Source organism: Rhinolophus sinicus, linkage group LG02, assembly GCF_036562045.2.
Source record: "Rhinolophus sinicus isolate RSC01 linkage group LG02, ASM3656204v1, whole genome shotgun sequence".
Taxonomy (NCBI): Eukaryota; Metazoa; Chordata; class Mammalia; order Chiroptera; family Rhinolophidae; genus Rhinolophus; species Rhinolophus sinicus.
In genome coordinates this window covers 75161304-75186297 of record NC_133752.1, presented here as the reverse complement: position 1 = coordinate 75186297, position 24994 = coordinate 75161304, and the positions used below count along the sequence as shown (strand labels likewise).

Here is a 24994-nt window from a genome sequence, read left to right as displayed (position 1 = left end):
GGAAAACAAGGACTGTTTCTTATTTAATCTTTGTATTCCCTGTGCATCCAGCATATTTCGGGGGAATAGTGGCACTTGGTAAATGACACTTCCCTCCCATGTTGGTTGGTTTCTGTTTATTATGTGCTCAGCATTGTGCTCTGGTCTGTGGTGAGGATGACATAGATAATGACTGTGGGTTGGCACCGTGGCTCATTGCCTGCTCTGCCCACACTTGTCTTTCCTAAGGAGTATTCTCCTTGGACAGCTCCCACTGCCTAAAGGGGCTTGTTCTGAACTGCAGCACCTTTGGCCTTGGCTGATGGCACCAGGGTAGGCTCCTGACCCAAGGGCAGACAATCTGTGGGTGGCTCAGACACTTGTAACCTTGTGGGTTGGCTCCAAAAGATCCTCTGTTGGTGATCATCTCTCTCATGGGATGAGTTAAGCTGGGAGACTTAGAGTGAAAATTGAAAGTAGAAAGAGACACAGGTGAACGGGCTGCTAGAGGAGAGAATGGCTGGCTGTATTAGGTCATGCAAATGCTGCTGCTTTAAGGAAGCCAAGCTACCAGTATGAGTGAACAGAAAGATAGGAGAGAGAGGGGATTAGATGGAGAGACTTGGGCAGAGAGAGACAGATGCTGAGAGGGTGGCCAGACCCTGAGCACCCCTCCCCTCTTTCCCTCCCTCCTTTCTTCCCTCCCTGAGTTTTCTAGTCCCAGTTCCCAAATCGAGTTAAAATAGGCCCCCCTTTTTTCCTCCTTGAAGTGACTTGAATGGGTTTCTGTTTCCTGATCCAGGTTGGCCAGATAGATGCATGACTATCCTGCGTGCAAGTTATTTACAACCAAACTGGGGAGAAAAGGCATGAAATAAGGACGACGTAGTCCATGAGGGGATGTTATTACTTGAACATTGCGCTTGCTCTGGGTGACGTAGGACATAAGAGCATGAGGCCTGCCAAGAGAGCACTTCATTAAGGAAGGACTTGCGATGAGTGCTCATACACGGAGCTTCTCAAACTTTAAGATATACCTGAGTCACCTGGGGGTCTGGTTAGATGCAGATTCTAGAGCAGAGATTCTGCTGTGGGGCTGGAGTTGCTGCATTTCCTACAAGCTCATGGGTAATGCAGATGCTGGCCTGCAGGTCACTGTTTGAGTAGCAGGTTTCTAATGGATATTGCCATCTTTTTTAGTAGTTGGGATGGTGTTGAAAGTAGAGCATAACCAATTGAAAAAAGGGTCAAAATGAACATGGCTTATTTGCAAGTTCTTAAGGAAATTGGCCAGGAGCAGAGGGAAATTTGGAAGAGGGAGTGGGATGGAAATTTGGGTAGGTGAGGTACTGCAAGGTTACAGAGCGTTTTCAATGCCAAGATGTGTCATTTGGCTGGAGAATCCAATATTTTAGGAGGATCTTATAGTTTGTCTAATCCAATTTTATCATTCAAGCATAAAAGGGCCAGTTAGGAGCCAAATCCCCAAAGAAGTGTTTTAGAAAGATTAATATGGAAGTATGTTGGATGGCTTGGAGAGTATGACACTGTAGATAGACTCTTTTGTAAAAAAGAAAAGAAAAAAAAAAAGAAAAAAGAAAGAAAGGTCTAAAAATGATAAAGGCCAGAATTAGTATCAGAGTGAAACAGTGAGAATGGGAAGGGAGCAAGCAGAAATATTTCTGAATAAATCATTAACTTGTTTAACAGGTATCTATTGAATGCCTACCAGTGAGCAGCGTACAAAAAGCCCAACCCTGGAGGTACTCTCTAATTCTAGTGAGGTGAGAGAAAAAGCGAACACAGTAAATTAGTAAATTATAGAATTTGTTATGTGGTAAGTGCTGTGGAAAAAGTAAAGAGAAGGTACGATGCTTAAGGTTGGTGGATGGATTGCAATTTTAAGTAGGTTGGTTAGGCGAGCCTTCATTGAAAAGGTGAAGGAGGGGATGTGGGGGAAGGGTGTTCCAAGCAGAAGGAACCACCAGGGTAAAGACTTCAAGGCAAGAAATAGTCAGGAATGTTAAAAGAACTGTGAGGGGGAAAATAGTAGAAAATGAGGTCACAAAGGTTACATCATAGGACATTGAGGTATAGTGAATAGATGCAGGAGACATGAAAATAATAGGAGAGTCTCAAGCAGTAATTTCAAATTTTAATGTTTACAGTATCTCAGGTATCTCATTAAAACTGCAGTTTCCTGGTCTGACTCACGAAGATTCTGTTCAGCCGATCATTTTTTGAGGAACACTATAGTCTTGAAACTGATTGGGAAAATATATTAAAAGATAAGGTAATTGAGAAGGAGGGTCAACACAATAAGAGATGTGAATTCCAATTTTGAGCTAATTATGGGACATCCAAATGGACATATTTTGAAGATACTTAGAAATTTGGAGGTTAGAGGTGGTAAAGATCAAACAAGAATCTTGAGTTCAGAGGTAACAGTTGAAACCCTGATAGTAGATCAATTTGCCAGAAACCAAGAGTAGGTGAAGCTGAAGGCGAAGAATTTTAGATCTCTTCACTTCAACCCTAAGTCTAATGGGTCTCTGAATACAGCATTACGATGCTAGAAACATGAACTGAAACAATAGTGATTTTACAGAGTAGTTTTTCTCTTTCTTGTAAAACTAATATGGAGGTAGGCAGTACCCACTCCATAAATTCATAAGGGACATTGGCTCCTTAGGGCTTTCTGCTTCACCATCCTGAGTGTATAACTGCCTAAAGTCATAACGTGGTCTCTGGGGTTCCAGCCTTTGTGTAGGAGTTCCAGGTAGGAAAAAAGGAGAGGGTGAGAGACCAAAGGGTTTTCCTTGAAGTACTACACAAAGACTAATGTTTATTTTGCATTGGCTCCCATATGTAAGGCACGCAGGGAAATGGAGTTTTCTAGCTGGGCACATTACTCAGTGTTTTAGTACTACAGGAAAGGGGAAGAATGGTTATCAGGTAAGCAACTAACAGGCTCAGTCACCATCAGGTACTCAGATTATCAAAGGCTTTCGTTTGAATAAAAGAAGTATTCTAGAGCTCATATTTATAAAATAATAAGCATTCAATTGTTCAAAAGTAAGGAAATGCACCCCAAACACATACCTATTCAATTATTTGCATTTTCTTCTGCTGAAGGTTATAATGCTAAAACGTAAGACCTTCATCTGATTATGGCAAACGTGCTAAGTGATAAATTTAGCAGTTGTTTCAGAGATTGCTGTTCTAAACTGGTCTGTATAAATGGCAGCTTTAAAGTTTGTAGTTAAAGAGAATACTATGTTTCATTTACTTAAAAGGTAACAAAAGACTCATTAAAGTATTTCTGTAAGAATTGTTAAAGAGAAAACTTTAGGAGGCTACTTCATTTATCCAGATAAAAGCTAAGATTCTTTGTTCATGTAACAAGCATGTATTATGCACCTGCTGTGTGCCAGCTAGTGGGGTGGTGAGACAAAAAGTTGTGGTGTGTGAAGGAGATCCCAGAGGAAACATGGCGATGAGTTAAAGATTTATAACTGGCATGGCCCTATGACAGAGAGGGTATGTGAGTTTAGTGGTATTCTTCTTGTAATCAACATTTGAGAATCTGCAATGCATGTCATTTTGCCTTGTGTAAGTCTTGGGATTTAGGTGTGTGGGATAACTAAATTATTTTAGGTTTTCTAATCTGTAGTGCGTTATTCATTTTTTCATTATATGTCATTTCAAAAACAGTGAGAATTGAATCATGTGCTTCCCTTACAGCCATAGGAAAGTTTGCATAGATCAGAGTATACTTTTGAAGTTGGTGATGTTTGCTGCCTGGGTCTCTGTCCACATAATTTCATTATTGTCATTCAGGCATCAGTTTTGTCACTCCTTACGGGAGCCCACATCTTTCAATGCTCTCATCCTCTGGATAGTAAGGTCCCTACAGGCAGGGATTTTTGTCTGTGTTCTTTTCTGATATGTTCCTCCCACTGAGGACATTGTCTGGCACATAGTAGGAGCTCAGATATCGTTTGAATGAATAAATGAATCTTATAACCTAGACAAGACCTAGAGACACATTATAATCAGACCTACTTGATACTCTCCTCCTGGAGCCTGAGCTCCACAAAGGGAACAATTTTTCTGTGATGGGTTCATTGTTGTACGCTCTGTCTTTACAGCTTTGCCGGCCTCACAGTCGCCCTCCATGATGGTCAGATAAATGGGTAACTCCGACCTTTGTTTTTAATGGAAGAATCTAACTTTGTTCTCTTGATTGTAGAAGAAACACCTGCTCATTGGAAAAACTCAGTACAAAAAAGGTGTCAAGAAAGGAAAAATCACCCCAAACTGTGCCATCCAAATATAACCATTGTTAACATTTTAATGTATACTCGTATCCCTTCCAACTGTTTTCCAGGAGAGAAGAGTATTTATTTGTTGAGAAAGATGAGATCATACTCCACATTATTTTCATCTTTTTTCCACTCTTAGTATTGCATGGGCATCCTTGCCTATCAAATAGAGATTTATGTAAACTCCATGAAAAGGATAGGATTTTTAAGTATACTTTTCTAGTTTTATTGAGATAATTGATACATAATAATGTAGTAGTTCCAGGTGTAAAACATAAAGTTTTGATATATGCATATTTGCAAAATGACCACCACAATAAGTTTAGTTACTACCCATCACCTCACATAGTTACAAAATGTTTTTCCTTGTGATGAAAACTGAAGATTTACTCTCCTAGCAACTTTCAAATGTACAATACAGCATTATTAACTACAGTCACCTGTTGTACATTGCATCCCACACCTTACTTATAGCTGGAAGTTTGTACCTTTGGACCACCTTCACCTATGGGAAGGGATTTTTGTCTACTGGCAGGACTTATATCCTCAGTGCCTAGAGCAGCACCTCACACTTGGGAGGGCCTCAGTGATTATTTGTTGAATGCATAGATCATTAATTTGATGGCAGCGTAGCATTTTTGTGTTCATGTATAATAATTTACTAAAGAATCCTCAATAAGTGGACACACAGTTCATTTCGGTCTTTTTTTCAAAATCACTTTTGAATAGCCTTGTGGGGACAGAGCCCCAGAAAGCAGTTTCCAGGCTCTCGGCCTTACATAGAAAGGTGCTGGCTCAGGTAGTAAACGGCCATCAACTGTGATTGGATGGCCATCAGCTGTGGCTAGTTGGCCGTCACCTGTAACCAGTGAGCCATTGGCCACTAATATAACTGCCGTGGCTACGCTAGCAAAAAATGGGGGCCTAGCAAGAAGATGGTGGCTGAGCTAGCAAGAGAGGATTGCAGAGAGGCGGATGCCGCCAGCGAGAATATAGTGGTATGACTGCCCTACTTATGGCTCCGTGGGTGTTCCTTTTAGGCCTCACTGTGTCCTGCGTTCTTATGTGGGGAGCGGGAGCTGAGACCCCGCCAGACGCCCTGCATGACAAGCCTCTTTATACATCTTTGTATACTTTTCTGATTATTTCTTTGTAAAAAGTCCCAGGAAAAGGGATTGCTGGGTCAAAAGTATGTACCCTTTAAATGATTGTTCATACATATTTCAAAATTGCTGGAAAGAAAATACCAGGTTACACTCCCAGTGAAAGCGAACATTTCTCTAGCCTTTCTCCAGCCTTGTCTTTTATCCTTAGGACTCTACAGGGCAAAATGTGAATGTTTGAATATATATTGCTTTGCTTATTAGCTTGAATACATTTTAATAAATATAATGATTATTTTTTTCTGAATTGTTTATTCATGTTACTTTATGAAGTTTGTTTCGTTTGAAATTTTAAGAGCTTCTCATGTTGAAGATAAGAACTCTTCTCTGTTTATAGTTTATCTTTTAACTTTTTTATATTATTTTCACATGCATGTAATTTTATGAACTATAGTCTTTCTTTTTTTCCTTAAAATTGCTGTTTTCATATCATATTTCTCATTTCAAGTAAATGATCATTTTTCACTTGTTTTTCTTCTCGTCCTTTCAGGTTTCATTTTAAATAGTTACATTTGTAATTTCTGTGTGATTTATTTTGTTGTGAGATGTGAGGTAGGGATCTAATTTTACCTTTCTCAAATTATTATCCACTTGACATGATGACTTTATCTTTAATAATCCATTCTTCCCTACTGATTTGAGGCACTTCTTTATATACCAAATTTACATATATAATTAATCATTTCTGGATTTCGTCTCTCTTTTCCCCTCTGCTCCCTCCCTTGCATTTTGATTTGTCTCTTTTGGCCCCTACTATCTAATTCCTCTACTGCAATTAACACGTTGTGTACGGATCACGAGAATCTTCACGAGGGATTTAAACCACGCCGTACGCAACGTGTTAATAAAAAAAATATCCCAACAGTGGTCCTAGTCTAAATGCTCTTTCTCTGATTTTTTTCTGGGTATTTTCATGTTTATTTTTTCACTTGAACCAGTGAATGCATCATTGAATCAAGTTAAAAAATGTATTGGGATATTGATTGGGATTTGAAATTTAAGTCTATAAATGTGGATTGCAAGAATCGACATCTTTCATCTATTGAATCATTTAAGCTTAGTTTTTCTATTGGTATTTCTTTTATGTGCTGGGGAGAGGTTTCTTCAAATAAACCCTGCCCATTTTAATGATTTGTCCCTATATGGTTTATATTTTATGAAGATATTGTGAATGTAATCCTTTCTAAAGTTACATGTTCTTGTTTGTAACTGTTAGCACAGGTAAGGTAGAAGCTGTTGATTTTGAAACCATCAGTCTGAATTCTTTCATTTTAAATAGTTTTTCAGTTAAGTTTCATCACTGTAGGTTTAAAAATTATGTCATAAAGCAAAGTATTTTTAAAGAAGGTTTTCCATAAATCAGACTTGACCAGGTATATTTTATAGTTATATTATTTTTTCAGCAAGATTGGTTCACTTTTATCTGTGGAAATATTGTGGACTCTGGTTCCAACTTACCACTTTTAAGGTTTCACAAAGTAGCCCTTACAGAATAGCTAAGATATTGTTCTTTTTTATGCTTTCTGCTAGGGGTAAAAGTCAGAATTTAGACCAACTGGGATTTAATTAATGGTTTCTTTCATGCTATGTACTTATAACACATTGGCACTCATATTTTTTATCAACACTAAAAAAAATAAAATGTGAACCACAAATGCTGGACACAGGCATAGTTTTAAATAGTAGCAACATTTTAAAAAATAAAAAGCAGCTAGTATTAATTTTAATAATATTTCACCTAACATATATCCAAAATACTGTTTCATCATACTATTGATATAAAAATTAATGAGATATTAGGTTGTTGCAAAAGTAGTTGCAGTTTTTGCAATTATTTTTACCCAGTTAAACCGCAGTTACTTTGGCACCAACCTAATAGTTTGCATTCATGTTCTTTACTGATTTTTCTAAATCTGCTGTATATTTTATATTTACAGTACATCTCAATTTGGACTAGTCCCATTTCATATGCACACTGGCCACATGTGGCTGTTGGCTGCCATACTGGACAGCACAGCTGTGGATTGTACCTCTAGCCTGGGTTCTGTGTTAGGATTTCCTAGTGTTTTTCAAAATCTAAAAATCTATAGTGGAAATCATAGCTTATTAAAAATACAGCTATGGATATTCGTAAGTAGAAATGTAAGCCTTCAACTTGCTTCCTTACAACAGAAGGCAATCACAAATGTCCTCATAAAACTTCACACATTATGTTAGTGCTTAGATAATGCTGCTTTTGTTAAGGCCCTTGTGGCAATTTAGAGGTTTTATGTAAGTACATCATGGCATCTTTTGAAGCCTGTTGTTTTTGTTCCCATTTAAAAAAAAATCCCCTTTAAATAAGTTGGATAAGCAAAAACCATCCTGCCCTACTTCCTATTAGTTTTTTTTTAAATGTTAATATGAATCTGTATACATAGTAACTTGGAGAAGTATGCTTTTATATACAATGTTGCCATCAGTTGGTTGACCTATATACAATGCTGCCATCACTTGGCTTCATGGGTTATTTACACAGCTAACTGGGCTGTATAAAGGGAAGTGTGGATTTTGAATTGAGCCTCTGTTCATTGTTTTGTGTGAGCCACCTTTGAAGATGACTGAACTTGATTCATCTGGGGCTGTGCTTAATGGGATAGGGTTAGTCAGGTGACAGTTTAAGCAGAGACTGTTACTAAGAAGGCCAAAGCCAACCTAGGCTCTGGACCAAGAAACCATTTTAGTGGGCCAGACCTATTCAGAATACAAGATTGGCTTTCGTGAGTGAAGCAAGCAAGCAAGCGGTGGTATGCAGCGGTGAATCAGAGAAGTGGATCGTCCTGACACCAAGCTATAACAATTGAGCTTCTGTAATTGGCTTAGATCCCTGTGACTAACTTTGATCCTAATGTAAAGCCAATTTGGTGTCAAAGACATCTTCCAAGTCTGCAGCCCATCTTTTCCCCTCATCCCTCCCTCATCCCATGTAGATTTAGCCCTGCCCCATTCTTGAAAAACCTTGGAGATGTTTTAAGGACTCAGCACTCTAAGGATGTGTAATGAATCACCCTGTCATCATTTCTCTGACCCTGAGTGCCTGTCACATAGAGCTCCAGGACGGAGGGCCCTGCCTCGCTCTGGGACAGGAGGCCCTGGTCCCTGACCCCAGCTTGGACTCGAGGGCCCTGCACTTGTGAACAGTCCTGATGCCATGCCCCTGCGGCCAAAGTTCTGAATATCATTTGCTAGAACTTTCTGCACTGATGCTCTTGGCCAGCTCGTCTGGACAAACTTGTTGCCCCACATGGGAGGTCTGTGGTTCTGAGTGCACCTGCTTGCTGTCTGAGACCACATTTTCTGGACCCCTTGCTCTGCCACTGTATTCTTATCCTAATGGCTGCTGACTAGTCGACCCTTTCCAGTCCCCTTCCAGTCTTTCTCAGTGCTCCTCTCCTCTCCTCTCCTCTCCTCTCCCCTCCCCTCCCCTCCCCTCCCCTCCCCTTCCTTCCCCTCCCCTCTCCTCTCCTGCCATGTTCTATCTCTAACCAAAGAAATGAAACCAATCTCTTCACATAGATTTTACCCAAATTGACCTTAAGCTTAAGTCGAGTTCAGTCCACTCCACCATTAAATCCAGAATGGTTGTGATACATGTTCTCAGGTGGATGGAGACTCAACTTTCGTAACTTTGTTTCTCATAGTTTTGAGTCATGGTTAGAGAAATGATGTGAACAAAAATGACTCTACTGTCTTTAATGCAAATGGTTTCCCATGTGGCCAGAGCAGTGGGAGACTTGTGTAATGTGGATTATCTATACAGCCATGTTTGTACCTCCGCACTCAGTGGTGCTCAACCCTGGCTGCACAGTGAATCAAATGGGGGAGCTTCAAACAGTGCTGGTGCCTGGACCCATCCCAGACCCATGGAATCAATCAGTCTGGTCCATTGGGCATATGGACCAAGCACTGACATTTTATCTCCCAGGCAATTCTAATGTACAACAGTGTTGAAAAACATCCTTGAATTTATAGTACTTTCTTGCCAAGAGAAGGAGGAGGAGGGTGTATAAAGTCTAGTAGATTGCCAACCAAGAAACCAAAAGCATATAGATATTTTTGGTAAATTTTTTGTCTGTTGCCCAGTTACTTAATGGGTCTAATTATACTTCTATATAACTATATATATATAACTATATATATATATATATATATAATTGTTTCATTGGGGAATATTGGGGAACAGTGTGTTTTTCCAGGACCCATCAGCTCCAGGTCAAGTCATTGTTTTCAGTCTAATTCTGGAGGGCTCACTGTCCCATGTGGGAATCGAACCGGCGACCTTGGTGTTATGAGCATCATGCTCTAAACAACTGAGCCAACTGGCTGCCCCTAATTATAGTACTTCTCTTAATTTTCCTTCTCAGAAATGTTAAAGTTCATGTGCTGATAACTCAGTTATTAAGTCTGGAGGACTTACCTTATAATTTTGAATTAAACATTCAGTTCAGCACAACCAAATGAAGAGTAAACACATTTGTTTTTATTTTTAGCTGGTGTTATGGGAGCTTGAAAAATATGAACCTTTTTGTCGTGTCATTACTAGTTTTTTGCTAACCTACTTACTTTGAGTATGGTATAGTAATTAATTTCTTTATTCATCTTATATTTGTAGTCCACGTATGTAGTTTTTGTACCTGGAAGATAGACTTCAAGACTGTAAAAGTCTCTGAAACTTTGGCAGCAACGTTTTCAAGGGGTTTATTTTCTTTGTGTTACAATTATTTATTTATCCCACCATGATGTTAAATACATTGTTTCTATGCATTAACCTGTCTTTTACAGGTTAATGTATAGAAAATTAAAATTGACCACAAGTCCCAGTTTACCTACCTTCCCTGGATACTGTGATGAAACTCATTTTTGAGACTCTTAGTTTAACCAGTGTGATTTCTCTGTGGCCTCATGCTTGGGTGCTGGGTGTCTGGCTTCAGGACGAGATGATGGTTATTTCAAACTCTGAGGTTTAGAAAGGAAGCACCACAGTACCATAGATGGTGTGCACTGTGTTCAGCCATTGTTTTTTTTGTTTTGTTTTTTCTTATAGTTCTCTTCTGTCCTTTTTGTTTCTGCATTTAAACTTGGCTTTTTTAGGTGATAATGAGATTTGTGCTCTACAGACGAGAATCGTTTTAAAAAGTCAAAATTTGACATAGGAGGGGAGGGAAAGTTCTGAATTGTTGGCTCAATTTCACCCCCAGATGGCTACTTATTGTTTAAAGTTCAATGGAAAAATCATTAACACAAGTTGGCCTTTTGTTGACTTCCAAGTGATTATAATTAACAAAGAAGAAAAAAGCTCTCTTAATTTCCCGAGGTACCAAGTTGAAGCTCCCTTGATCTTAAGTCACTTTCCCTGTGCAATTTATCCTTTTGGTTGGTGAACTGCTCTCCTGTGTGTTTTCATTTTAACTAAGTCTAAGTACCAAGGTCTTTGATATGAATTGGTAGTTTACTTTAAAAGATGTTAGACATTTTTTCATATGTTCAGCTGGACTTGTCCTTTTTCCTTTTAAATTGCTTTGATGCAAACTAGAATCACCGTCTTTATTGTTTATACTTCATATGCTTTGAGTCTATGAGGAACCAGTCTATTTGACATAGTAGTAGTCATGTAAAAAAGTAAAGCGCTTTTGTTCTGTGACACAACAACAGAACTTGAGACTATAACTCACTTAGTGCTCTCTCCACTCTCCTCAGCATCTTTAGCTAATGCCCTTATAAATAATTGACTTGAGAGAAAATGAAATGAGGCACCTGGGGCTCCCAGGAGGCCTGGAGTGATGTTTGACGTCTGACTCTTCCAAGCTGTGTGGCCTTGGGCAAGTCACATAACTTCTCTGAGATTGTTTCCCTGTGGCAAAATGGTAGTAATACCTATTGGTAAGTCATATGCCTGTTGGGTAGAGAGTAGATAAAGCCGGCTTGCACATTGGAATCTCCCAAGAAGCTTTCAGTATGCTGATTCCTGCATCCCACCTGCAGAGATTCTGATTTCATCTTGGGAGTAAGAGTTGCAACAAGGAGAGATGATGCTGGTTTGGATTACCAGCATCAGTGGTGGTGATGAGAAGTGCTCTGGATATAGTTTGAAGGTATAGCCAATAGATTTGTTGATATGTAAGATGTGGAGTGTTAGAGAAAGAAGAATTGAAAATGACTAAAGTTTGGGGCCCTGAGCCCCAAATGGTGGCACCATTACTCGGATAGAAAATACTGTGATGAAGAAATGAAAACCGTCTTAGAAAAGAGTGTGACAATCCACATGTGCCAAAATATGTATGTTTATGTGCATTTCTTTTGTTCTTTTAGAAGGATTATTGCATTTATCCTAAAAATCAGGATTTCCATCCTCTACTTTCTCCATCTTCTTTTCTCTGAATATTCTTTAGAGCCTCAGTAAACATAAGTATTAGTTTCTGACCTGTTCCCCATTGCAGTGGGTTTTAGACATCTTGGAACTGTGGATTCAGTCTGTCTGGGATTGATAATTCTATTGCCAGGACTTTTCGCTTCATAATCAGAGTTGATGAGAACAGCCTTTCATGCCATCATCGTGTTCCTTTGGCTCCTGGGGTGCTCCACCCTGCAGAGGTGTCCTTCAGAGTGAGGAATGAAATGAGAGCACTTGCTATAAAGCAGGTGCTAAGCACATGGTACTTGAATCTGCTTCTGGTGAGCAATCAGGATGCGATTAACCTGTTCAAATTTTGGAAGCTGAGCTTTTAGCAAGCTGAATTGCTCTCATGGAGTTTTCTTCTTATCATGCATAGGCCCATTGCACTTGGCTTAACAATGGGCTCAGGTACCCAGCACATCTAAGGGGCTGATTTCGTGATTCTAATTGGTTGGTGGTAGCATATGGAGGCAAAAGTGTTGCATGAAGAGGCTCTTTCTGCACTGGGTAATTTTTATTTATGACAGTAGAAGGTTCTTGAAATATCTGTTCAATCTCTCCTCTCATTGTTCTTGTTCTGCCTGTGAATTGGGGAAAAGCTAATGGCAATCTCGTACACATGCGTAGGTGTCATTACTTTAATGTTACATAGCACTGTTGCTGGGTCTTTTAAGTTGCAGCCCACCTGCTGTCATGCACACAGCCTGGTTTAATCTGCTGAGGGGGGGTTTGTCTTCAATTGTAGCCACATCCTGACAAACTGAAGGATGCCAACCATGCCTCACTTACTTTTGTGCACGTGGCTCCTAGATCTTTAAGCCTGTCCTGTCCAACGCGTCTTGATGGGTTCTTTAATTCTGCCCATGGCACACAACCACTCCAGAGCCACACCCATTCTCGGGGTTATGTTGGGAGATGGTGGAGTTTTCCAGTGCGCCGTTATTGAGCTCCTATTCTTCTAGCCTTGTTTAGTGCAATTGTTGGATATTTTGCATGCCAGATGGCGACCCTGCTTGTTATCCATAGGCAGATGAGAGTGTCACCCTTTCCTTATCCAGGGTGGTGTCTGGTTCTGTAGAGTAAAAAGCTCTTCTCGCTTGTAGGCAGTTTACGTTCCTGTGTGTGCTGCCCTGACTTCGCTGAAGCCATCAGTAGCAGGTAGACTTTTGTTTCTTCACTGGGTGTGTTTGATGGTTAAGGCTTTGTTAAAAAATTAAGGTGAGTTAGTTTTTCTCTTGCAGAGTCACAATGGTGATAAAAAAAACAGGTGCCTGGCAACTCCACTGACTCATTCTGAGAATAATACAGCAGCAAAAGGGTGTCATGTGGGTGTTTCTGTTCTTTTAATGAAATAAGGACTAGTCTGTTGGTTCCAGTCATGAACCGCCCTGTCTTTATGTTCTAACATGCATGCATAGCTCCAACAATGAGAGTTGTAATAATTAGATAACTTTCGTGGCTGTTTATTAGTATTCTTTCCAGTACATTTTAAGGGCTGACTCATTCAAAACTATAATCAATTATATCTTCCTATGACTGTATGGCTATTGAAGTCAGTGGGGCCAACTGTCCTGCCTGCATTTTTATCAACTAATTCAATAATGCTTTTTTCCATATGCAAAGTGATTAAAACGTACTTGTGCATTGGCACTATATTAGTGATTCTCGGGTGACCTCTTACTCGCCTTTTTCAAAAAATCTTTTTACAAAGATAGCATCACAGAATTCTAGAGTTGCAGGGAATTTAAAGATCATATACCATGTTTCCCCGAAAATAAGACCGGGTCTTATATTAATTTTTGCTCCAAAAGACACATTAGGGCTTATGTTCAGGGGACGTCATCCTAAAAAAATCATGCTAGGGCTTATTTTCTGGTTAGGTCTTGTTTGGGGGGAAACACGGTAGTACAACCCAGTCCCTGAGACAGCCTGCGAGCAATTGGTTACCCAGCTCCTACCTGAGGACCTATCAGTGTCAAGAGTCACACGCCCTTGTAAAGCTGCCCATTTCATGTTCAGACAGTTCTAATTCTTAGCAAGTTCTTTCTTGCTAAGAAAGGAACAAAAGCATTTATTTTACACACATCTTGCTAGGCCAAATCCACCGTATTATATTTGTGCATTTGATCTTTTTTTAAGGCCTTAGTATGGGACCTTCAGTTTTTACCATCTCTTTTTTAAAATTAATTAATTAATTATTTGTTTATTAGTTTCAGGTGTACAAAACAATGTAATAGACATTTATACCTCTCACAAAGTGATAACCCCCCACCCCCAATGTACTACCCCTCTGACATTGTATAGAGCTTTACAATCCACTGATTATTTCCTATGCTCCCCATCCTATGGCTATATTATATATATATATATATATATATATATATAGTCATAGGATGTGACTAGGAATATATATATATATATATATATATATATAATATAAAATTTTAGTTGACATTCATTATTATTCAGCTTCAATCTCTTAAAACTTTCCTGAATTCTGATTATTTCATGTCATCTATACATTTATTAATGGGGCCACGTATGTCCTTATCCTGTATTGGAACCCAGGCAGGGTTCATGAAGTTATGCATTTGCCTATCCCGGGGACCCTCTTGGATCACAGCAGGGCTTCATGGGACTTGGTCTTTGGGGTCTCTCCTTCTGCCTAGTAGTGCCTTGTTCTTTCCTCTGTACATGCATCCATTCCATACCCCATACCTTCCGCACGTATGTAGCTACAGGGTGTTGTAACTCCCCTCCAGCCCAGCTCTCCATGTCAGTTCCTGCTAAGTGCCAAGTCTGCCTGCCTGTATCTCAGGATCACAAGTTCACATTCCCAGAAGGAGATCTGATTGGCCCTGCTGGTCACGTGCTCCCTGTTGATCCCAACACCCAGAGCCAGGAAACTAGGTCAGGAAAGGGGCGGAGGCCTAAGAGCCAACTGTTCCCAGGGTGCACTCCTTCAGAAGGGCTTGCAGGCAGGGGGAGAACCGAAGGACAGCTCCAGTTTGAACCCTCTCTGTGCATGTTTGTCATCTAGTTGTGAATCCACATTGTTACATAATCTCAGTTTTATAAGAATGGGGCCTAGCTGAAAGTCTTGTTGAAATCCAAAATGGGCAACATCCTTATTGTTCTGACTTACTAGATAATGTAAAGGATCATTTTTAAAGGGGGAATTTCCCTCTAATCTCTGACTACATATCCTGTGTATGAAAAACACCACTTTCAAAACAATGAAGTCCTACTCAATGTTAACTGAATTTTTAATACAAAAGGGAAATGTTCCTTTTAACTTCTGAATTATTCTCAAAATTGTCACATAAATCCTTTAGAAGATATAGATCCCATTATATAAGTCTGAACTGTGAAAGCACATCTGTAGATCACCATTTTCGTAAACAGTAGTTTATAATGTACACGTGTGATCCATTATCTTTCTTTTTCAGAGCACTGACACCTTAGTTTCTTCAGCTTTTGAAACCCCTCTCATTCACTGTGGTTCTTCTATGATGAGTGACAGTTCACTTAACCATTCTGCAGTTTCTCCCAGTTCTGTAGGTTTAAAAATTTTATATATGGGCTATAAGATATGAATTCATTTAGAGCAGCTAGGTACTGCCTTTTCTTTTTTCTTTTTAAAAATAATCCCCTACTGGGGGGTGGGGGGTGGGAGATGAGCGTAAGGGGGATCAAATATATGGTGATGGAAGGAGAACTGACTCTGGGTGATGAATACACAATGGGATTTATAGGTGATGTAATACAGAATTGTACACCTGAAATCTATGTAATTTTACTAACAATTGTCACCCCCAATAAATTTAAAAAAATAAATTAAAAAAAAAATCCCCTACCTTCTTTTTTGCTTTAGTTCCTCCAACTATTGTTTGTTCTAACCTGTTTAGTCTTAAGATGATTTTCCTTGATAGAGAGTAAAGTAGGAGTTGAGAAGTTCTGCTTTTTATTTTATTATCTGTTAACATTGCACCATCTATTACAGGCAGCAGACCTATTCCACAAATCCCTTGTATTCCAAATGGAAGGAAGAAAACGTTTTGGTAGTCTCTAACATTTTTAAAACCACCTTTCCTTCTTTCTCAGATGTCTGTGCATCTGTTATTAGTCGCTGTTGAACATTTTCCAACCTTTTCCATGATCTTTTTTTATCTTCTTGTACTTGTTCAGTGAATTCCTGTGCAGCAGCGATGATCTTTTTGAAGACACCTCCCTTTTCCCCTTTGTCACAATTAGCATGCTTCTATGGATGGCCTTCCAAACTTCTGCCCTTCTTGGGTCTTGATAATAACTTGAAATGTGCCCTCCTGAAGTCTAGAATGCATGTCTGGCTTAGCCTGGTTGTTTCCCTCTTTGGCTGTCCAAAGCTTTTTGGTACAATTATATTTTCTATGAGTATTATTACTACTTTGTCATTTGTGTATTGATTAGAATCCATACATAGAGACAATTCCTCATCTTGTTTCCTGACTAAATTTGATGCCAAGATGAGTTAACGATGCTTGTAGCTAATTGAGACTTCTACGAGACGCCTGGTATACGTCTGGTAGTTGAAACTCCTCATTGCAGGTGCAGTCTGTTTCTGTGCCAATTTTTAAATCTATATGGGGAACATGCCATTTATTTCTTCTATCTGACCAAATGATCTATGGGATTTATCATAGGCATTATCATTAAATTCCCTTTATCTTGCATTGTTCTTCCTTTTCCTGTTAAGCGTGATTTGGATTAATGTTTTCATTACTAATTCCAGCAGCTCAGCATGCCCAACGTGATTTTTCTGGCTTAATATCCAAGGCTGGCAGCCAAGGAAATGGAGTGCTTACTATGTGTGAGGTGCAATGCAATGTTATGCACGCCATAAATTTCCGTGTAATACTCCTTAAGGATACACTTTTCTCTGAATGTCAGGAGTACTTTTTTTAGTGTCTGCCACTTAGAATTCATAGTACTACTTTTGGAACTTGCTGCAGTTCAGCATGAGTTCAGGAAGTGTTAAGCCTTTTTTTTTTTCCTGTTTTAGACTAGAAACACTGTTGATGTGCTTTCATACTTGTTTATTTTTACATCAGTTCCCACAAAGACACTTAAATAAAAATATCATTTATGTATGGTAGTGACAGGACATGATAGGAAAATATATTAGTGGGTATCAGGATAGGGATAAGATTATAAAGTCAGGGGAATTTTCGTTTGCCTGATATTAAAATAAACATTTTAGTGAACATTTATTGCATGCAAGGCACTTCCCTGAAGTGGTATGTTACTTACACATATTAGAGTAACATACCAGGTAGGTACATACTTACCTGTACATTTATGCCTGCCCTGTCCTCAGTGCACACGTTAGGTACATCTGTAAGGTCTATTGGTTTATTGTCAATTGCTGTATATACCTAAGTATGTGGGTCAAAAGATTAATATTGGTGTGGTCAAAAAACCACTGTATATTTAAAACTTCTGTAGGTGACAACTTCAAGGAAGAATGGTCAGGGAGAGTGCTTTGACATCTAAGGAGCATCTAACCAGGCCGTGAGGGTAGGAAAGGGTTGTGGTTGGAAAACTGTGTTGAGGAACAATAGGGCCAACAGAGGAGAAATAGAGGGAGAGGTCAGGTCAAGCTTAATTGTTGAGCGAATGAATATGTCCATCAGTGTTAAAGCTTTAGATCTGGGCTGGACTTTATCAATTTCCAAATATTGTCCTGACTCCGGTACTCATTGGCTCGCTGACCATGAGCAAGTCTCCATATGAGAAGCAAAGTTTCCTCATCTTCATCATTTCGAGAACAATTCTTTATTTAAAAAAAAAAAAGTGAATCCTTTTGTAAGATCAGAAACAACCAATTTTTGAAGCAGGTAACCACGTTTTACAACATCAGGGTAAGTGGGTATTCATTTGTTATAACTTAGATTTTATAATTTAGATGGATCAGTGTTGCATGAACAAGTGGGTAAAGGAGAGGAAGCTAGAGATGTGGAAAGCTTTTTGGCTGTTGTGCAAATTCCTTAGGGTGACAACCCATAGCTATCCCAGAACATACTGGGCCCAGGGCTAGGCTGGGCAGCTGTTCACATCAGAGGAGATCTGATCTAGCAAGTAGGGCCTGTTGCGGTAGGTTCCAGGCAGCCTGGTGATTTTGGGGGCAGGGTAGTTGCATTGTGGTTCTAGGTCATCATTCTATGCAGAGCAGAAAAGCTAGCTAGTAATTGGGATACAGGAAACAGTGTTCACCTTCTTGAAGAAGATTGGCCAAGTCCAGATTCATTGTCACTGCCCAGCTACATTAGATGGACATTGGGACAGGAGTTGGCTTCCAGCAGAGGACTAAAATGCCTCCACTAAAATTACACACTAGAGAAGCCAAGCATAGTCTTTAAGTAGGTAGAATAGTTCCTAGAATCAAATGTAAAGCTTTACAGGAAAGTCAAGGATGATCCAGGCATCTTGACTAATGGACAGTTACTTCAGGATGCCACAGATTCAGTCTTATCTGTGCTCAGCCTTTCCCTATGTCCAGACTGAAAATTGACTGCAGTTAGCTTAGAATGGTTCACCATTCTCTCAAAACTTCCAGCTGGAGAAAGGGAGATCTCCAAAGAAAACCAAGGGACTGTTTTCAGGAGAAGCAGACTCTTAGTTGGAATGAGTAGCAGATGTCCATGCATAGAGCCTGGATCAATATTCTGTGTGGGGAAGGTATATTGATGCAATTGAAAATTTCATTTTCCCTCTGGTTATTGCCGTCATGGTCTAGAAATTTGAGACATGTTGCTGAATAGTTTCTGTTTAATTTCCAGGGTTTTTGAACTATTGGATCTCTTCAATGCCATGTGTGAAAATGTAGTATTAAAGTCTTAACCTTTAAAGCACCCAGTTCATTGTGCTCAGAGTGGTGGTTCGTTTCTTTAGTGCCCTCTCTGAACGGCTGCTGTCAGGCTCACAATGGGATATTTGCAATGAGCGATCTGCTCCCACAATACAGAACATGGTATTTCAAATCTCTTTTGTACTTTTAGTAACTGCTTCTGTATTTCTAATTAAATTATGCATATATAAAGAATATCACTAAAAACAAAATAAAATACAAACATCTGAATTATTCAGCCAAAGATTTTGTTCCAGAAACTTGAGCAAAAAAAAAAAAAATATATATATATATATATACACACACACACACACACACACACACACATTAGATGAGGATTTTTGATTTATTATTATTTTCCCCCAGAGAACAATATAAGAACATATTTAACCTTTGGAATGGACTATCGGTAATGCCCACAATTTCCTACTAACTAGCGCCTATCTGCAGTCACCCCTAAGTTCTGCATTTGTGCCTTTGAAGTCGCTGGCTAGTTGTCCAGTTAATATTCTTTTAGTAGATTCTATGACTGTTGCAAGCATGTTTCCCTGTGTTTCCCCGAAAATAAGAGCAGGTCTTATATTAATTTTTGCTCCAAAAGACGCGTTAGGGCTTATGTTCTGGGGATGTCATCCTGAAAAATCATGCTAGGGCTAATTTTCCAGTTAGGTCTTATTTTAGGGGAAACACGGTAATGACCACATTCTAAGTCAAGAAACATGAGCAATTAATATGGTTTCTTTAATCTCTAATACTTGGAAGCCTTTGAACAAAAAGGATATATAATTGGATTCTCCTGAATATGTTTAGGAGTTAATATAACAGATATTCTGATTCCAATTACAGCCTTACTTATAATTGCGATAAAGTTGAGTCTACAAAAGTGTAATGGTTTTATAACCATATTACCAGGCAACAGAATGATTTTGTATCTTGTTGTCTTCTTCCTACCTACCTATCCCTGCTTTTCTGCTGCATAACCCCTACACAGATGACAATTTGGGGGAAAACGTGTAATTTATATAACTGTAGAGTAGAATCTATTATTTTACTCTGTAGATTCATTAACTGGTCACAACTTCAATTAAATTGTATCCAAATTTTGAAAAAAATGTTAATACTTACATTAGTGTTTCTAAGACTTTTGTTTTTTCCCATCTCAAGTATTTTGAAGGGGAGATTAACTTTATACTCTCTGGGGAGAATGGAGTAACAGGAACTGTCTGAGTGACAAGTATTGTGCTACATTGCTAACATAATGTCATTTAATCCTCATATTAACCCTGTTTTATGCATGAGGGAAGCTGAGGCTCAGAAACATAAAATAATTTGCCAGTGTTATGTAGCAGTGCTGTAATCCAAATCTGAACACAGGTCTGACTACAAAGCCTATTCCTTTCCCCCCTAGTCTGTTTTCTGACTTCAACAATAAAAATAGCTGGAATGTTTGTACATGAGGAGGTAGGCACTGCCCCTATGCGCTTTACACATGCATTATCTCATTTAATCCCCTCCAAAACCTGTGAAAGGAGGGAGGCCGCTCGCATTAAGTAATGTCTAAGGTTACCATAGCTCATAACTGATGGTCCCAAATTGTCCCTCTTACTCCATGGCCTCTGCTCCTAGTGCCGACTCTAATGCCTTCTTTGATTACACCCTGTTTCATTTTGTTTTGTTTTAATTAAAGTTTACTGGGGTGACAGTTGTTAGTAAAGTTACATAGATTTCAGGTGTATCATTCTGTAATACATCATCTATGTATCATATCGTGTGTTCACCACTGAGAGTCAGTTCTCCTTCCATCACCATATATTTGTCCATTGGTTCGTTTACCCTCTTCTACCACCCCCCTCCCCACTTACCCTCTGGTAACCACTAAACTACCCTGTGTTCTTGATAGTATTTGACAACTATGCTATAAAAAGAAAAAGATCCATGACATCTAAAGATAGGGTTGTTTGGTTGTAAAGAGAGATCTATAAATGGTTAATCATGTGTTGTATTTAAAACCCTACGTTTCTTTCAAGTCTTGGACTTCTGCTTAGACGAGGATCAGACAGTGGGTGTGTATGTCATCAGACAATGGTGGAATGACGGGATACGTGGAGAGGCTATAAGGGTCAGACCGCTCCACCTCCAAAAAAAATATCATGTATGCATCCCCTTCTTTTCACCTCTGTCACCACAATCTCACCCAGGCCCCATCATCTTTTACCTGGATTATCACAGTAGCCTCAAAATGACCTGCCAGCCTAAAACTTCTCAGTGGATTCTCATCCCATAAAGAATATAAATTCAAGTCTCATTGGTTATCGCAGTGTGGCCCTACCTCTTCTTGTTTGATGCTCCCCCCATTCCTATTACCAGCCCTCATGCTCCTGGAAATGCCAAGTTCATTCTTGCTTCCGGGGCTTTGTTCCTGTTCTTCCCAAGTTAGTTTTCACTGTCCCTTATCTTTCCTTATTGAGGTCTCAACTCTGTCTCTTTGGAGAGGCCTTCCCTTACCACTCTGTATAAGGCAGCAACAGCAGTCGTGACAACAGCAACACAATGAACACAGCTAACATTTATTGAGCTCTTACTATGTGCCAGGCGTTGTTCTCTCCATTTGTTAACCCACCAGGGCCTCACAACTCCCTCTGAGGCGGTTACTATGATCAGCTCCATGGAGACATGGTGAAACGAAAGCACAGAGTTTTGTCAGTGACTTGTTTTATTTTCTTCATTACACTTACTATGGTCTGTAATTGTCTTGCTCTCTGGAAGAAGCAGCCTTATCTTATTTTCTGCTGTTTCTGCAGCTTTTTAAAAAATGTCTGACCCTTAGTAGGCACTTACATTCAACTTACATTGAACATGTATGAGTGAATGAACCAACGAACAATGGGTTGATTTGATCATGATATTTGTGATGAGAAATGGAAAATTGGAAATGATGATTCTGTTGTAATTATATGAAAGGACTAACAGTCTTTCACTGAAATAATGGTTGAGCATTTTTCTTCCCTGTTACGTTATACTGTGTGTGCGTAAGTATGTGATCATGAGTCTAGACAGAGGAAGGAGGGCGGCTATATGCCAACATACTCAGTAACCCGTGGTCACTGGTCATAGATGGGTGCCAGGTACAGTAGTGGCTGGCAACAGATTATAGTCACTACTTAACCTTTTCAAAGACGGCGATTTAGCCATGATCACTGTAGGGACAGAGCCAGGAGTGCAGTTTCCAGGCTCTCGGCCTCACATGGAAAGGTGCTGGCTCAGGTAGTAAATGGCCATCACCTGTGATTGGATGACCATCAGCTGTGGCTAGTTGGTTGTGAGCTGTAACCAGTGAGCCATTGGCCACTAATAGAACTGCTGTGGCTACGCTAGCAGTAAATGGGGGCCTAGCAAGAAGATGGTGGCTGAGCTAGCAAGTGTGGATTGCAGCTAGCAAGTGAGGTTGGTTGGCAGAGAGAAGTGGACGGCAGGTTGCGGATAGTGTGGCTCCTGCTTCCTGTGTCTCCAACCCAGCCACCAGCAAGACTATAGTGGTATGACTCCCCTGTCTATGGCTCCGTGGGTGTTCCTTTTTGGCCTCACCATATCCTGTCCCTGTGTTATGTGGGGAGCGGGAGCTGAGACCCTGCATGACAACCCAGCATGACAATCACAAAGCATCATCTGACTTTGTGACTGAGTCCTGGCTGTGGATTATGTCAGGCAGCTGTTGCTGTGAGACGCCTGCCTCCAGGAGGGAAATTTTGTTTCGTTTTGTTTTTAAACATTCCTGTTTTTCTGAACAAGTGAGCTGTGGACTTTTTTCTTCCTGGTGCCCAGCAGATACTAATTTCACAGGACTTAGGAACTGAAAGAGAAAGTCAGATTATTAACCTACCTTCCTCATTTTACAAGAGAAGAGAATACTCTTCAGGAAGTAAGTGGTTCACACACGGTCACATAAATAATCAGTGGAAGAACCAGAGCTTGCCACACAACCAGTGAGAGGGCTGAATGATCAAACACTGCGAGGGGGTGATGCATATGTGTTCACTTCACAGCCTTGATTAGATCACTGACCCATCATAAGTTGTGTTTTCTCAATAAAGAAAATTATTGCTGGAAGCTGAAATGGTCACCAGGAGGATGTTGCTTATATATCCTTAGTTAGTACTGCAAAGTAATATCTTCTTGTAGCACATTCAGTAGCTAAGACCTTTTGCATGACGTAAGGACAAGGAAGAGTCTGAATGGGCCCCACTTTCTAGGAAGACTCCACGGGAACTGCTGAGAGATTATGGCCTCTCTCCTTCACTGTGCATTCTGTGAGGGGCAGATACAAGAACTGGTTCCATTCTTAGTCATCCTTAGAAGTCGAGACAGGTGGATTAAGAGCTACTAGTGAATGTGAATGACTTATATGAACAAACCCTCTAAATTATTAAACAAACCCCAAGAGTCAGAACTTCCCTCCTTAAAGGACAGACTGTTTTTTATCTTAGTTTTATCTTCTTTGGGGCAGAGTGGTAGGGGGATTGTTCCCCCAATTACCATCGCCACCACTACACATCAATGTCTCAGTGAAAGCACTGCCCAAGTATGAACGTGGAGCTCATGTCCCTGTGGTCATTATAGCTGTTGAAGGTGTCAATTTGCAGAGGCTATTTAAAGAAGAAAAAAGAAGCATAAAAATAGAGTTGTATGGTACATATTGAGTGACTGTCAAGTTGAATGTTGGTAATGTGTTTTTACCTCTAACCTAGAAGAAGTGTAAGATCTAAATTGCTACCAGCCTCCCTCAGCATGTTGATTAATTCATTCCAATGGAAGAGCCTTATTTCTTCTACACAGAGGGAGTCTGGACTATGAGTCCAGACCTAGCCTGCCTAGTTCTACAATGTAAGGTAAAGAGTTCATTGAGATTCTAAAGATAATAGTTACAAACTCTCACATTCCAAATTAGTAAGAATGCAGTGTTTTGCCCAGATGTCTTCATGGAACATTCCTGAGGATCTCTGAGGTTGCTCACAGTTACCTGCTAGGAGTAAACATGGAATTGTTCCTATACAAGGTGGGTCCTGCAACCTCTGGCCTTCAGACATCCCAGGATTAGACCTCAGATGCCTGAAGTATCTCTGTGTCACTGTTGGTGAGGGAGCCTGTGTGGCTGAGCTCGCGGGAGCCCTGAGGAGACAGGGCAAGGGTGACCACCATCTGTCATTGTCCGAGTGCCTTACCTCCATTCTGTTGGCACAAGTCTCTCTCCTGGACTACCTCACCTGCTCAGGGCATCCCACTGCCTGAGCCCCAAGGGTTCTGCTCTATACATGCAGCATCACGTGGGCTGTCTTTCCAAGGCGTTTCCATAGCGCCTGGTGATGAAGGCGTACAGCATCAGCAGTGTTCTGTGCCTAGGACCATCCATCCCCTTTACTAGCCCTACTCTTGAGAACAGGTCATCAGCCCAGACTGTTTCCCTCGTTTGATGAGATTTTCCTTACAGGTCTCTTATTATCAGAGCTTAGTCGGGGCCTACAAGTCTATTAGGATTGTTTTCTTTACTCCTATTTAAGGGAAGGGGTGATTCCAATCCCTTTGTCCCAGGAGAGTTTTTCGCTCCACAGAAATTCTTGAATACAGATTAATACATAAGGGGGAGATGTCATGTCCAACTCTACTTGGTGACATTTGAGACCCCAGTATAAACAGATATGTCAGGGAACGAGTGACACATAACTCGTTAGCTAAGAACATCCAAGGAAGGGCAAGGCCCTCAACAGTCCAGTTACATACAGTAACTGGAGCAGATTAGAGAGCTGGTCTTTCCAGTCGAGGTGCCAGAAGCAGTGCACTATGATCTTTGTGCTGTCATTAAGGAAAATCTAATAAAACACTTTCAAGAATTTGTAAGATTGACATGCCTCTCTCTATTTGATAATCCATGTTGGTCTGGTTGGGCTGCTATAACAAAATTCCATAGACTGGATGGCTTGTGAACAAACTGAAATGTATTTCTCACAGTTCTGGAGGCTGGGAAGTCCAAAATCAAAGCCCCAGCAGATCCGGTGTCTAGTGAGGGTCCGTTTCCTGATTCATGGATGGCTGTCTTCTTGCTGTGTCCTCACATGGTGAAAGGGGTGAGGGAGCTCTCTGGGGTCCCTTCTACAAAGGCACTAGTCCCATTCATGAGGGTGCAGCCCTCATAGTCTAATCACCTCCTAAAAGC

General features: G+C 40.1%; 1 protein-coding gene across 3 annotated transcripts in view; it reads left to right on the top strand.

The window, feature by feature from the left end:
* The window catches only part of ATP8A1 (ATPase phospholipid transporting 8A1), a 212651-nt gene that overhangs the window by 2000 nt on the left and 185657 nt on the right, over positions 1–24994 (top strand). The window lies entirely within an intron of this gene.